The following is a 16,596-nucleotide window of genomic DNA, read 5'->3' as shown; positions in this document are numbered from 1 at the left end:
CCATGAGGCGGCGTCCACATGGACATCAGATCTCAGAAGCTAAGCAGGGCCAGCCCTGGTTAGTACTTGGATGGGAGACCACCAACAAAGTCCACATAGGCAGTGGCAAAAACATTTTTTGCTATATATTTTTAATTTATACTTTAAAATTAAAACATACATAAATACAAACATTAACCAAATTATAAAGTGCTTATTTCATAGATACTTCCAGTTTCTTCTGTGACAAATATTAACCCTGAAACTCGAAACTTTTAGCCCTTAGCCATTAAACATCAAAACAAAATTAAATAAGATCATTATTGATTTTTTAAAAATATCATTTTTCCCTATTTGGTCTTGTTTTAACAGTCCTTAACCTTCAAAAGCACTAGTCCACTAGTCGTCAGTTTATTTTTTTCTGTTTTATCCAGATATTCTATCAAAAGGCAAAATACTTAAGTTCATTGGGGTGCTGTGTGGTTTCCGGGCTGTATGGCTGTGTTCTAGCAGCATTCTCTCCTGATGCATTCACCTATTGACCTTGCTATCTTCATTGTTACTCCCAGGCTACAGACTTCTTTGTGACTCACATACCAGGCTACTCTATTCAGAGGGCCTCACCTTTTGACCTCACAGTATATATACTCCACTTGCTTTCCATTCCTACTAAGTGATTTCGGCCGTGAAAGCCTTCGACAATACTTAAGTTCATTTCTTGCTTGGTAAATCTTATGTTGTCGACATAAGTGCCAGGGCTGCCACTAGGGCCAGGGCCTTTTCGGTCCTGGCCCCTCTCTGGTGGCTCCCTAGAGAGACCCAGGGCCCTGCGGGACTCGTCAAGTTTCCGCAGGGCCTGCAAAACGGACCTGTTCCGCCAGGCATTCGGCCAGCTGGGCTGAATGTGTTTACATGGCCCCGGCCTCCAGTGAGCTTGGGGAGGGTGGGGGGGGTGGTGGTGTTTTTATCGCCATCTGAATTGTTTTAGTTTTCTACTTGGTTTTATTGTACATTGTGGTTGGTTTTATGTAATATTATTATGTAACCTATTGATGTTACGTTTTATGGCTGTAAGCCACCCTGAGCCCTTTGGTGGAGGGTGGCCAATAAGGTGGCCAATAAATCGAAATTGAAAGAATAAGTTGGCTATGACTACAAGCACTTGTGCCACCAATCAGATTTGGCAGATTTGGCTGCATTTTTAACGGTGTGGTGTTGATATATAGTCATAATATTTTTTGTCGTTGATGCTTTGACACCCTCTTCAAGCCTGAGGAGGTAAGGCAGGATTCAAATGTTCTGAGCGAAGGAATGAGAAGAGAAAATAGACTCTTTATTGTCACCAACTTATGATGACCCCATAGGGTTTTCACAGCAAGGGGCCTTCAGAAGTGGTTTGCCAGGCAGAGGTGGTTTGCCAGGTAATTTGCCAGGACTTTTCTGGTGGCCTCTCCTCCCCCTCACTGCTCTCTGCCTTGGCACTGCTACACCAGGGTCCGCCGTCCCCCTTTTTGGGGTAGGTTTTAATTGGGGGTTTTCTGGACGCCTCTTGTTTATTTATTAACTGTTATCCGCTGTTTTATATGAGTTTTTAGGTTGTTTTATTGATGATTAATGGGATGGAGCCTATGTATTTGTATTTTGTATATGACCTACTCCTGCTTGATGTTTTGAATTGTGTTGTTCACCGCCCGGAGCCCTTCGGGGATCGGGTGGTATAGAAAATGAATGAATGAATGAATGAATGAATGAATGAATGAATGAATGAATGAATACATACATACATACATACATACATACATACATACATACATACATACATACATACATACATACATACATACATACATACTAACTTGGACCAACCCTACTTAGCTTCCGAGTTCTGAGGAGGTTGGGCTAGCATGGGCCATCTAGGTGAGGGCTGGTTTGTTTGGGCATGAAATGCTGTCAAGTCACTGCCAACTTATTACCCGTGTTTCCCCGAAAATAAGACAGTGTCTTATATTAATTTTTGCTCCCAAAGATGCGCTATGTCTTATTTTCAGGGGGTGTCTTATTTTTCTGTGTTCTGTTCGTCGGGCATGCTTCCAAACAAAAACTTTGCTACGTCTTACTTTCGGAGGATGCCTTATATTTCGCACTTCAGCAAAACCTCTACTACGTCTTATTTTCCGGGGATGTCTTATATTCGGGGAAACAGGGTAGCAACTCAGTAGAGTTTTCAAGGCCTAACAGAGGTAGTTTGCCATTGCTTTCCTCCGCATGGCGACCTTGGTATTCTTTAGTGTTCTCTCTTCCAAATACTAGCCAGGGCCAACTCTGCTTAACTTCTGAAATGTGATGAAATCGATCCTGGGTGACCCGAATGAGGGCTGCTTTAGGAACACAGAAATTGTGCCTTTTATTCCAGGGACAGCATAGGGCTGAGGTGTGGGTGGAACTTCTACACTGTTCTCTGTGGCATAGTGGTTAAGAGCAGGTGCAGTCTAATCTGAAGAACCGGGTTTGATTCCCCGCTCTGCCATTTGAGCTGTGGAGGCTTATCTGGGGAGCTAGATTAGCCTGTGCACTCCAACACATGCCAGCTGGGTGATCTTGGGCTAGTCACAGCTTTTCAGAGCTCTCTCAGCCCCACCCACCTCACAGGGTGTTTGTTGGTGGGGGAAGGAAGGGAAAGGAGATTGTCAGCCCTTTTGAGTCTCCTTACAGGAGAGAAAGGGGAGTATAAATCCGAACTCCTCCTCCTCCTCCTCCTTCTCCTCCTCCTCCTTCTCTTCTTCTTCTCTTCTTCTTCTTCTTCTTCTTCTTCTTCTTCTTCTTCTTCTTCTTCTTCTTCTTCTTCTTCTAGGGCATGAATGTTCTTGCAGAAAATTGAATCTTCTGGTTTATTCTCCATTAGCGAGCCCCTGTAGCTTTAACTTTTTTTCCCCCGTTCCAAGGTCATGTTCTCCTTCTTGGTCCAACAGTATCTAGTTCGCAGAAAAATAATGCAAAATCTGAACTGCTCTGATGCTTGGAGACGACGAAGCGTTTCCTTCCAACTTGGACTCACAGTGCAAAGAACTCCCAACCATTTCTCCGCCTAATTAATTTGTTAATTATGTATGTGTTCCACTTGCTCGGGGAAGGTCTGCGGAGGAAAATGATTGCCTCTTGACACACATGACATGCTGTTTTCTCTTTCTCTCTTTCCCAGAATGGTTTTCTGTGTTGCCTTTGAAATAACAGATGACCCCAGGAAGAGATCTACAGAGCCACGGATTGTTGTTGCTGTCTCTGAGTCTGCTGTAATGGAGTCAGGTACCCTGTCTTTTCTTGTTGTCCATACTGTATCTGCATTGCTCAGAACATACCTTGGCTTCTATTGTAGACACTCGAAGATTTAGGTATGGGTAAAGGTGGCGTTTGGAGAAATCTGTGAGCTTCCAGAGGGTAATCTCAGAGTTCAGCAGCCAAGGGGCTATTGGCTAACATCCATGCCCATCATACAGTTTCCAAATGTGGAAAATTTGTGGCATCAGTAACAAACGTATTGCAATGCAGATGTGTTAGATTGAACATTTACTTTACTTGGATATCTCCTGCACATAAGGAGCATGTACAGAAGATGGAGCTTGCAATATAACAGTCCTAGTGGTTGGCTGCTCCTAAGATCAGGGATACCTGATACATGATGTCTATGGGCACCATCTTACCTACTGATTCCCTTTTTCATTCCCACAAAGTGATTTTAAATGGTGGGTGGGGCTCTTGCTCAGTAGCTTTTCTGATTGGCCACAGAAGATCCAATTGGCTGTGCAGATTAAAATAGCATTGTTTTCAGAGGTGGGATCCAACCAGTTCTCACCACTTCTCTGGAAGTGGTTACTAATTTTTTCTGAGTGCCGAGAAGGGGTTACTAAAGCAACCTCCCTGCCCGATAGGGACTGGAGGTGCGTGCGTGCTGCGGCCGCATTGTTTGAATCCCACCACCATCGGAACCCGTTATTAAAATTTTTGGATCCCACCACTGATTGTTTTGGCAACAGTATATCTCAGTCACTCTTCTTTCCCTGTACATTTATTAATTTCCCCCTCTTTTCCCATGCGCTTTGGTTTCCTTTGTGCATTATGTTCTGCCTCCTTCATCCGCCATTTTTGCGACTGACCCATTTCCTCCAGTCGCCATTTTGGAATGGTACCCACTGCTCCTTTTGCAGTATTCCAAAGCTGCCCACATGCTCAGATAAGTGGGGGACCCCTGCTGTAAAATAGCAAGACAGGATGAAAGTCAACTTCAACCCAGGCAAGATAAATGAGAATACTTTGGAGCTGGGGGCATCATGGGAACTTTGATGGAGAAGACCAGGTTGTAAGGCGTTGTGTGTTGCCTTCAGGGGAGGTGCGTGCGCTCTACAAAGGAGCGCAACTTGTAAAGGAAAAGAACATATTGCAAAGCCGGTACTGTGGACTCCAACTTACATAATATGTGCGAGCGCAACTGGCGGGCTAGAAGAAGAAGAAGAAGAAGAGTTTGGATTTATATCCCCCCTTTCTCTCCTGCAAGAGACTCAAAGGGGCTGACAATCTCCTTGCCCTTCCCCCCTCACAACAAACACCCTGTGAGGTGGGTGGGGCTGAGAGAGCTCCGAGAAGCTGTGACTAGCCCAAGGTCACCCAGCTGGCATGTATGGGAGTGCACAGGCTAATCTGAATTCCCCAGAGAAACCTCCACAGCTCAGGTGGCAGAGCTGGGAATCAAACCCGGTTCCTCCAGATTAGATACACGAGCTCTTAACCTCCTACACCACTGCTGCTCCTTAAGCTTGATACATTTCACATTAAAAAAATGGAAATCCAGGCATGGAAGTCAGCCAGTGGACCAATCAGAAATATAAGAGCTCCTGGAAAATTATAAAATGTGGTACGAAGCAATGTTATGTGTAGGCACTGTGTCCTTCCTTCACGAATGGTGCCCTTCTGTCCTGATTCCAAGCTGACCAACCGTGTCATTCAGATGAGAGGATCACAGGTTAAGGCAGTGTTTCCCAACCTTTTCGAGGTCAGGGTACCCTTGACCTCACTCTTCATATCTCACGGTACCTCTGCCGCCACCCCCCACCTTCCCCTCCCATTGCCCCTGCTTGCCACACACCCCACCTTCCCCTCCCAGAGTGAAGGGAAGCACTGGAGGGGGGGTGGCTGCTGACCTTGTGGCAGGCCCTGCCCCATGGGCCAGCTCCATGTCCTTGCTGGCGCCGGTGGGAGACACCACAAAAATGGGGGGGGGGTGGTAGTGTTGCCAAGGTACCCCTGGGACATGCTCACGGCACCCCAGGGTACCACGGAACCCTGGTTGAGAATGGCTGGGTTAAGGTCTGGCAGCTGTGAATGGATCTTTGCTGGTCAGGCAAGGAGACAGCCAAGGTCCTGCCAAGCTACAGCCCTCTCCACAGGCGGGCTGTCCACAAGTTGATTTGGTGAGATGTTCAATCAGCAACCATCAGTCTTCCAACTGAGGACACATAAAGGACTTGATCTAGTCTTTCCTGTTGTCTGAATGGGGGCCCTGGTCCTACCATAGCACAGAGCTATTGTTTTTTCCCAAGGTCATGTTCCCCTTCCTTGATCCAACAGTATCTAGCTCACAAGAAAATACATCAACATTTGTACAGCTCTGATACCTGGACACCATGGTCGATTCCGCACTTAACGTTTATCAACCTAGGATTAATTTCGCGTTCGACCTAAGTGCTCCGCACAACCACTGGGATCGACGTGGTTTTATACCAGCTTCGCCCCGTGTAATGGTCAAATTTCCGACTCCAGTTGGGAACTATTACTTTTTCAGGGAACCACGCTCGAACTCAGCTCGATTCAGTAAAGTGCGGAATCTCTGGTGCCAGGAGTCCCCCATTCAGCCAATCACAGCTGAGTGTTTCGGGCATGCGTACAGCTGGCCAATCAAAAAACGCCACCTTCGTCCCTCCATTCCTGTGGCAGTTTTTTTTATAATGTGTGTGGGGATAGATAGAACATGGCCTTAAAACAGTAGCCAATCAGAACAGAGTGGCGAAGAGGCACAGGATGATTCCGCCCTCCGAGCTGGGATCAAGCTGGTTGCAGTGGAGAACAACAATGGCTTCGACCTAGGTCAGTACCCTTCTCAAGGAACTGGGTCAAACCTATTTTACTCATGTGTGGAATCGCCCCATGAGTACTAACCAGAGCCGATTCTGCTTAGCTCCCAACATCTGATGAGATCAAGTTAGTCTGGCCATCTAGGTCAGTAAAAGACATACAGAGGTGGTTTACCATTGTCAGCCTCTGTACAGCGACCCTGGACTTCCTTGGTGGTCTCCCATCCAAGTGCTAACCAGGGCTAACCCTGCTTAGCTTCTGAGATCTGATGAGATCAGGCTAGCCTGTCCTACCCAGGTCAGGGCCCACAAGGTTGTAGTGGGGATAAAATGGGGAACAGGAAATCTCCTTGGAAAAAGGGAGAACGAAGAGTGATTATATCTTCCAGCTAGTGCAGGGGTCTGCAATCTGCGGCTCTCCAGATGTTCATGGACTGCAAATCCCATCAGCCCCTGCCAGCATAGCCAATTGACCAATTGGCCATGCTGGCAGGGGCTGATGGGAATTGTAGTCCATGAATATTTGGAGAATCGCAGGTTGCAGACCCCTGAGCTAGGGAGTGTGGCAATGGGGTTATCTGGGACCATGGAGAGCTCCCAGGGAAAGCAGATATTGACATGATACATTGACATCCGGTTTAGGAATGCAAGATTCAGAAAACCGCGCTTTTGTAAAACAGAGTGGGCCACGTAACCACGTTCCCGATGTACGGGGCACAAATACAATGTAAGCATCTATAAATCAGCCTTCATTAGACATAGAAATACATCATGCCAGATGTGGATGTAAACAACGGGGCATAATGCAAACTGCAACAATATCCAATCTGGTGAACAAAAGATTGATGTGGAGCGAATAATAAATACAGTAATTCTGGATATGCACCAATTATTCCCAATTGTTAGAACGGCGAAGCCGCAATAAATATTGACATATTGAGAGACGGGTCCTTCAAACGAAAGATCAGTAATGCAATAGTAATGTCATCCTTCAACTATAAAACGCAAGACGACGGCCGACACTTCTCCCAGTCCAAATCGTTCACAAAGTTTATTGCTGCTCAAGTTGATTTGGTTGCCGTGGAGACTGGCTCCACTCCTGCCATTGACTTGCGACTTTACTTCTGAGTTTCTGAGGATCGTAGCAAAGACCGAAGTAGAAGACAATTGTTGTGAGAATTAAATGTTTTACATATATATATAAACCTTTATTAGGCATAGAATCCATATAACAGCCAACATTGTCCAAACAAGTATCCCATACATGAGAACCATCGCAGGTAATCATTTCAAAGTTTCTATAAGGAACCTAGCTACAAAAGTTAAAATCTCGGAGGCGGAATTGTTAAGTAGAAACGTAATCTTCCCCGCAGGAGAGTATTCATTAAAGATTACAGGACAAAGAGCAAAAAGTCTGGTCCTAGATCCCTCGTGTTTGGGGCAGTCGAGCAATATATGTTCCATGGTTTGAATCGCTGTGATACAATGAGGACATTTCCGCTCTTGCAGGTCGATTTTTCGGAACCTTCCATGTAACATAGAGCAAGGGAAGGAGTTACAACGAGCCCTGCAGAACTTGAAACTCTTGATCTAGCAGTCACCTTTTTAATTGAGAGAAGAATTCAGAAGCAGGCAGCATTTGCAAGGCTTCCCAGGAAAGAGAATTAAATGGAGCAGGGCAGAAGCACGCGAGGGACCATGAACTCCTTGGAGATATGATGCGACAAAAATCCGATAGATAGAAAGCAAAATTCATGTGCATGAAAATCTATATGCACAAGTTCTTCTGAACAATCTTTCCGACAGCTTGAGGTTGCTACTACCTTATCAGAACATGTGTAGTTAAGTTGCAGTACCTGTTGGCTGTTAGACAGATTCATGAAGAATATGTTTATCAGTGCCTGTCAGTCATGCTTATTAAAAGGGGTTTCCTTGACTAAAGATAAGAACATAAGAACATAAGAACAAGCCAGCTGGATCAGACCAGATTCCATCTAGTCCAGCTCTCTGTTACTCGCAGTGGCCCACCAGGTGCCTTTGGGAGCTCACATGTAGGACGTGAAAGCAATGGCCTTCTGCTGCTGCTGCTCCTGAGCACCTGGTCTGCTAAGGCGTTTGAAACCTCAGATCAAAGAGCATCAAGATTGGTAGCCATAGATCGACTTCTCCTCCATAAATCTGTCCAAGCCCTTTTTAAAGCTATCCAGGTTAGTGGCCATCACCACCTCCTGTGGCAGCATATTCCAAACACCAATCACGCGTTGCGTGAAGAAGTGTTTCCTTTTATTAGTCCTAATTCTCCCCACCAGCATTTTCAATGGCTGCCCCCTGGTTCTAGTATTGTGAGAAAGAGAGAAAAATGTCTCTCTGTCAACATTTTCTACTTCAATCATATCCCCACTCAGCCGTCTCCTCTCCAAACTAAAGAGTCCCAAACCCTGCAGCCTCTCTTCATAAGGAAGGTGCTCCAGTCCCTCAATCATCCTCGTTGCCCTTCTCTGCCCTTTTTCTATCTCTTCAATATTCTTTTTGAGATGTGGCGACCAGAACTGAACACAGTAAAGATCTTGAATGTTAGGTGACCTTTCATGCCCTGCTTGTGGTAATCGAACATGCTGTCCATCAAAATGGACCACGTAACCCATGGAATTTTTGCTGACTCTTTCAGAGCAAGACATGAGCAGAGGTGGTTTGCCATTGCCTCCATCTGTCTAGCTTTTATGGGACTTCCTGGTGGTTTTCCTGACAATATTGTTTGAGTCGCAGAGTTACCAGCATGCCTTGTTGCTACAAATGGCGGCGATGGGAAGTGCCGTCCTGTCATGGTTGACTCATGATGACCCCTTAGGTTTTTCAAGGCAAGAGACATTCAAAAGTGGTTTGCCATTGCCTGCCTTTGCAGAACAATGCTGGATTTCGTAGTAGTCACCTATTCAAGTGCTAATCAGCGGTGACCTTACATAGCTTCCGAGGTTTGGCTGGATCGGGCTAGATTGAGCTATCCCAATCAGGGCGTTTTGGCTATGAGCTCCAGAAAGGTTTGGAAATGGACTGGTAGAATTTGTTCTCAACCCAACCCAAACAGAACATAAGAACATAAGAACTAGCCTGCTGGATCAGACCAGAGTCCATCTAGTCCAGCACTCTGCTACTCGCACTGGCCCACCAGGTGCCTTTGGGAGCTCACATGCAAGAAGTGAAAGCAAGGGCCTTCTGCTGCTCCTGAGCACCTGGTCTGCTAATTTTTATGGCCTCCCAATATGCTTCAATGCATATGTTCTGCCCCATCAAAAGAAAGGCACGTACTGAAGAAGTGGTATCCAGATGCGAAAATCTGGGACTTGCACAGTTCTGAAACTGTTGTCGTAAACGTTGCTTACTTTGTGGATGTTAGTAAATCTGGCTAATAGTAATCATTATTTACCTGATTTCGGGTTTTCGTGTCAGATTCATGCTGCAGAGCTCTGTATGGGCAATTAGAATTAATGCAGATGGTACTTATGAGCTGAATGCTTAATTTATTTCCAAATGAGAAGGTCAGCGTCATTATCCTCGTTGGATTCAATTACCAAAATCTTGAGGAATCGTATCACTCGTTTCCTGCTTCTTAATCATGGGTAACTTGCCTTAGATTTTTTTTTTGCATCTTCTTCTGCCCCGCTATTTTTTTTTTACTAGTGACAAGTGTAATTTGCTAGCCTTTGTTTGTTCTTTTTAATATTAAATAGCTTCTGTATTTAAAGATGCGAGGAGAGGCGAGGAGGAATCTCCATGGCTTTAAGAAATATGCACAGCTCAGAGAAATAGCGAAAACATCTGTGGGCAATTAATCCGTTGGCTTCATTTAGGCCTTTCAGGATGTGTGAATCCAAGCCAGAAAGCTGGACAAAGATAGTTAAAACTGCAGCTATGGGCAACAGGACCACTGATGATGAATGGAGTAGATCCACATAGGAGTAGGTTGTTTTGGGCACCAAAAGGACTAGATTAAAGCCCATTTAGAGGTAAAGGTCAAGTTTCCCCTTCAGTCGTGTTCGACCTTGGGGGTACCACTGCAAGCAGTGATTTCATAGGCAAGCCATTTTTGTGGGGTAGTTTGCCATTGCTTTCCCTGGCTGTTTACCCCCTAGCTATGTGCTAGGTACTCATTTGTAGAGATTTTTAAGAAAGTTCTGTTCAGAGTGTGCCAATGAATGTATTTGTAGAATAAGCTGTGGTGGTTTAAATCTGCTCTGATGGGGGGATGGGAAAGTCACATTAAAGAGAAATCTGTTCCGAGTCCCTGATGTAACAAAGCTGTCACGCTGAAGAAACACACGGGTGGCTATTTTGATTTCTCTGAAGGGAATCCACACTCAGATACTAAGTCGTGAAGCTTATGAGAGTTGTGGGATTCTAATAGAGAAAATAAATTGACTTTCCAAGAGATAGAAGTAATTCCAGCCGTGGAAAGCAACATGGGGGCATCATTCTTCTTCTTCTTCTTCTTCTTCTTCTTCTTCTTCTTCTTCTTCTTCTTCTTCTTCTTCTTCTTCTTCTTCTTCTTCTTCTTCTTCTTCTTCTTCTTCTTCTTCTTCTTCTTCTTCTTCTTCTTCTTCTTCTTCTTCTTCTTCTTCTTCTTCTTCTTCTTCTTCTTCATCTTCTTCTTCTTCCTCCTCCTCCTCCTCCTCCTCCTCCTCCTCCTTGGCATGATATAATTATTCAACTGCTCCAGAAAATTTGATCAGCACACAAACCTCTTATATGATGTAACTGCTTGCAACAGAGATTGCTGTGACTCTGCCTTCCATCCATCCCAGCAGCCCATTTGCACGATCAGTAATTGCCGAACAGCCTCTCCCCGAACTTACTGCAACCTCTGCGGTGTTCATGTATTCATAGGTCGAGGGTCTTGCGAGTAATCCCCACAGCAGCCACAATATATACATTTAGACGGTGCCAGGTTTGCACTGCTAAGGAATAAAAGCAGTTGTATGATTGATGAAGGGCATACACAAGAGTCTAAATGGATTGGGTTCTGGTACTGAATTCCAGCTGCGAAGAAGCTGCTGCTACTATGAGCTGGGTAGGTTTAGATGCCCATGAAGCATACGTGGTTGAAATTGGATGTTTCTCCTCCGTCTCCCCATGCACAGAGGTGGGATCCAGAAGGTTCTCACAGGTTCCCGAGAGTAGGTTACTAATTATTTGTGTGTGTCGAGAGGGGGTTACTAATTGGTGATTTTGCCACGTGATTTTGGCCTTAGTTACGCCCCTCCTCTCAGCAGTAGCGCGCAGAACTTGAAGCAGTCTAGCAGGAGGTGCACCGGCGTGAGTGGCAGCCTGTGCCTGCGTGCATTCGTTTCCCACCCAAGGACCGGCGCAGCAGCTGCGTCCTTGCCACAGCCCCGCCCAGGAATGCCCCACCCCCGGAATGCCCGGCCATGTCCCCATCGTGCCCCGCCCAGCCCCATTGGCGCTACACCACAGTTTGAATCCCACCACCGTGGGAACCTGTTACTAAAATTTTTGGATCCCACCACTACCCATGCAGTACAGTTGAAGTATGCATGCGGCCATTACATTTTATCACTTGATGATATGCACATCTGGAAACACTGGTAATTATATACCAAATTGAGTGTTAGCCAGTCTTAGTTCCCCTCCCGCACATGCAGCATAATGCACTTTCAATCCACTTTCACCATTGTTTGCCAGTGGATTTTGTTATTCTGCCCAGTAAAATCCAGCAGCAAAGTGCACTGAAAGCGGATTGAAAGTGCATTATTCTGCATGTGCGGAAGGGGCCTTATTGATGCAAACCCCATTATTTTTGTTTCGAGAAATGGTACAAAAATGGTTCTCATACTTTCTTGGATAAATGATTAGGGACTGTGGTCTATGCTATTGTGTATAATGTATTGTCGAAGCAGTGTCCCACGCTGCCACAGCCTGGAAAACCCACCAGAATCTGCTGTGTATGGTTTGCTGTAAGTTGGATCCCATTATGTAATTTCAGATGTTTCATTTGTCATGTATAGCACTTATGCTTTGCTTCAGTTCTGTTTTTTAGTCTTCTGGTGGGTTCTACGATTCTACCACCCAAAAGTCATCTGATTGTTTATTGAATGTCCCATCCTGTTAATTGTATTGACTTACGATGTGTAATTCCCCTTGATTCCCTGTGAGAAAAGGGAAGTTTGAATGACTGAATAAATCAGTGAAGCTTGGCTCTGACCTGGACTATGAATATTTTCTCCCTTTCCTGTGCACGGGAGCCTTGGTCTCTGCTTAAAAGAAGGGAAAATCCTTTCATGAGAGGGATTTTCTGGTTGTTGTGGTTTTTCTGGGTGGTAGTTTTAGCTCCTAACATTTCGCCTCTGTCTATGGCTTTCATCTTTGGGAGCCCCACCTACCTCACAGGGTGTTTGTTGTGAGGGGGGGAAGGGCAAGGAGATTGTAAGCCCCTTTGAGTCTCCTACAGGAGAGAAAGGGGGCATATAAATCCAAACTCCTCCTCCTCCTCCTCCTCCTCCTCTTCTTCTTCTTCTTCTTCTTCTTCTTCTTCTTCTTCTTCTTCTTCTTCTTCTTCTTCTTCTTCTTCTTCTTCTTCAGAACATAAGAACAAGCCAGCTGGATCAGACCAGAGTCCATCTAGTCCAGCACTCTGTTACTCGCAGTGGCCCACCAGGTGCCTTTGGGAGCTCACATGCAGGATGTGAAAGCAATGGCCTTCTGCGGCTGTTGCTCCCGATCACCTGGACTGTTAAGGCATTTGCAATCTTCTTCTTCTTCTTCACCACGTTACGGTAAAATGTGTTTCTCTCCGTAGCACGCATCTTACCACGACATGCCTCCAAAGATGCCAGCTGTAGCTGCAGTTGAAACATTAGGAGCAAAAACTACCAGACCACAGCCACACATCCTGGAAAACCCACAACAGATAGTGGAATCAATCCGTGAAGGCCTTCAGCAATATGGAAGAAGAAGAAGAGTTTGGATTTATATCCCCCCTTTCTATCCTGTAGGAGACTCAAAGGGGTTTACAATCTCCTTTTCCCTCCTCCCCTCCAACAAACACCCTGTGAGGTAGGTGGGGCTGAGAGAGCTCCGAAAAGCTGTGACTAGCCCAAGGTCACCCAGCTGGCATGTGTGGGAGTGCACAGGCTAATCTGAATTCCCCAGATAAGCCTCCACAGCTCAGGCGGCAGAGCAGGGAATCAAACCCGGTACCTCCAGAGTAGAATGCACCTGCTCTCAACCACTATGCCACTGCTGGAGAAGTTTTCTTTCTGCTACCACAACATCCCACGATATTTTTCTGTATCTTCTCCATGTTACTAAAGAAGAAGACCTACATTTGTTCCCATACTTTCCTTTGAGCAACTTACCTGCCATGGTTTACTTCAACTTCAAAGGGAACAGCTATCTCTCACTGGATAGGCGTGATGGGTGGCTGCTGTCACTTTTATTTTATCGCAGAAACTCGGCGACACATCCAGCAGTCCCCAGGTCTACCTCTCTGGAGTTTCGTGACATCTCCCAAATCCACAGACAGTGCCGTTGTGCACAAACTGAATTTCATCACTTCCTTTTTGATCTTCGGTTTCCTCCCATGGGGTTGGACAAAGCTAAAACACAAAGGGCATGTAGAAATGAAGTGGAAGAAATAGCTTTGAAGGTAAAGTAGAAAAAGCTGATGACACTATCTTGGGAACAAAAGTTTGCCGAACCTCTTGGGGGGGCGGGGGAGGCTGTGCTTCGGCGATGGATTCTTCGCATGCAGAAAGTTCCAGGTTGAATCCCTGGCAACTCCAGTTAAAAGCAGTGTCTGAGCCCTTGGAGAGAGTTGCTGTCAATCAGAGGACTGACCTTGATAGACGAGTGGTCTGCCCCAGCAGCTTCATGTGTCTCTGATGTTCATCCTCCCTGTAACTTACTCAACCTATGAACTGTTTTCCAATATTTCTGTCAAGCCCTGGATCTGTAGCCAATACCGGACTCAGTGATTTCCATCAAAATCCTTTATTGACAGACGACAGCATGGCCTTAAAAGAAGCCAGATCTAAAGACTGACTTCTCAAGCCCCTTTTATGCCCACCAAGGCCCTTTCCCCACTTACCTTAAGCCCCGCGCTACTCTTCTAAAGTAGCCTTGAGGGTCCAATACACTCCCCACTTCAGAGTGACGAGCATAGCCGCTAGCGGCTACCTCTCTGGCGCCCCCCTCAGCGCGCGTAATTCCTAGCACCTTTTCAAATGAAGCCTTCTGATGACCCAGCGCGGAAGCGGAGTCGATGGGGAAACCAGAGTAGCCAGGAATTGCGATGTACAATGATTCAGTACTGCAGCTTAAGCTCTGCGCCACGGTGCTCTCTATCATATTATATTAAAATTGTCCTTAATGTGACCTGTCTGATTTCCATAACTGAAGTGTAGAACTTGCTCATGCAAAACCACAAGGCATCCAAGCGTTCATGAAAAATAAACTCCCGTGCAATAACAAAAGCAGTTTGCAAAATCTCTCTCGGCTTGTGTCTGGAAATCTTGTATCTGTGCTGGGAACAGGCAGGGGTGGATGAGAAAATAAGACTACTGGACTCTGGCACATGGCTCTGCTGAGGTTCATAGTTCTTTGGTTCCTGCCAGGCTTGCTTAATCAGAGAAGAAGAGGAAGAGTTTGGATTTATACCCCACCGCTTACAAGTTCCGTTTCCTTCCTCTCCCCACAACAGACACCTTGCAAGGCAGGTGGGGCTGAGAGAGTTCTGAGAGAACTGCGACTAGCCCAAGGTCACCCAGCAGGAATGTAGGAGTGCGGAAACACATCTGATTCACCAGATAGGTGGTGGTGTGGGGAATCAAACCCGGTTTTCCAATTAGAGCCCGCTGCTCTTAGCCACTACACAGTGCTGACTCTGAGTGGAGTAGACCCTATGAAATTTGGACACAGGTGTCTGATTCTGGTTTCAAATGTGTATTTGTGCATAATAACATGATGACATGATGCTTCCCACAATCGGGGACCACTGAATGCCAGCGGTTGCAAATTGGGGGGCCTTCTGTGAGCTCAACTGGAGCCACTTCCATGATGCCATACATGTCATACATCCAGATGTTGAAGAGGTCCATGAATTATGGCTCCCTTTCCTGGAACCCAACAAGGATAAGACTGGGGTGCTGTGTGGTTTCCGGGCTGTATGGGCGTGTTCTAGCAGCATTCTCTCCTGACGTTTAAGGGTTAGACTCTTCTGTGCTGGCAGCATTTAGTGCCTCACCATATTCTTATTTTCCTTGCATGATGTAGCAGTTAAGAGTGGAGGACTCTGATTTGGAGAACCAGGTTTGATTCCCCAGTCCTGCACGTGAGTGGTGGACTCTTACCTGGTGAACCCAGTTGGGTTCCCTACTCCTCCAAAAGAAGCCTTCTGGGTCACCTTGGGCTAGTCACAGTTCTCTCCAAACTCTCTCAGCTCCACCTACCTCACAATGTGTCGGTTGTGGGGAGGGGAAGGGAAAAGGAGTTTGTAAGCTGCCTTGAGTCTTACAGTTGGGAAAAACAGGGTATAAATCCAAACACCACCACCACCTCCTTTTCCTCCTCCTCCTCCCCTCCTCCCCCTCCCCTCCCCCTCCCCCTGCTCCCCCTGCTCCTGCTCCTCCTCCTCCTCCTCCTCCTCCTCCTCCTCCTCCTCTTCTTCTTCTTCTTCTTCTTCTTCTTCTTCTTCTTCTTCTTCTTCTTCTTCTTCTTCTGTCCTCGACTATGAATGCTCAGATGTCTTGGCTTGGTTTCCTTGCTCCAAATCTGTCTGTTTCATCTCTCAAATAGACACTGAACACTCACTTGAAGAGGTCCACCCATTACAAAACAAATTACTATAATTTTTCAGTTTTATTATGACCTCTGTAAAAACCAACCTCTAAAAATACGCTGTCACAATACAAAACAAAACAAACACAAAAGAAAAAAGGACTACCTATTTCTTCTGCACCAAACATACTTATCCTTAAAATTTACCACTTGCTCTGAGTAAAACATAGCTTTTTTAAAAAAATAACTGTAATCCCCAAACATAAAAAATAGAAAATAGAACAGAATTGGAAGTCTACACAAAGGCCTCTGTAAAAGGTTTCCAAATGTCTAAAAATATGTCCATCTTCAGTCATCATCAGAGCCCTTCGGGGATAGGGCGGTATATAAAACTAAACAATAAATAAATAAATAAATCATTTCCCATACATCCAGATGTTGAAGAGGTCCACTTATGTACTCCATTATGTTCAGCCCCCAAAGGTATTGATCCCGCAATGAACATAAGAACATAAGAACAAGCCTGCTGGATCAGACCAGAGTCCATCTAGTCCAGCACTCTGCTACTCGCAGTGGCCCACCAGGTGCCTTTGGGAGCTCACCTGCAGGAGGTGAAAGCAATGGCCTTCTGCTGCTGCTGCTGCTCCTGAGCACCTGGTCTGCTAAGGCATTTGCAATTTGAGATCAAGGAGGTGTTGGCCTTCCC

General features: G+C 45.8%; 1 pseudogene; it reads left to right on the top strand.

Moving 5' to 3' along the window:
* The window catches only part of LOC125431252, a 353,021-nt pseudogene that overhangs the window by 223,152 nt on the left and 113,273 nt on the right, over nucleotides 1-16,596 (top strand).

This window comes from Sphaerodactylus townsendi, linkage group LG04, assembly GCF_021028975.2.
Source record: "Sphaerodactylus townsendi isolate TG3544 linkage group LG04, MPM_Stown_v2.3, whole genome shotgun sequence".
NCBI classification, from domain to species: Eukaryota; Metazoa; Chordata; class Lepidosauria; order Squamata; family Sphaerodactylidae; genus Sphaerodactylus; species Sphaerodactylus townsendi.
This window is presented reverse-complemented; position numbering and strand designations above follow the sequence as displayed.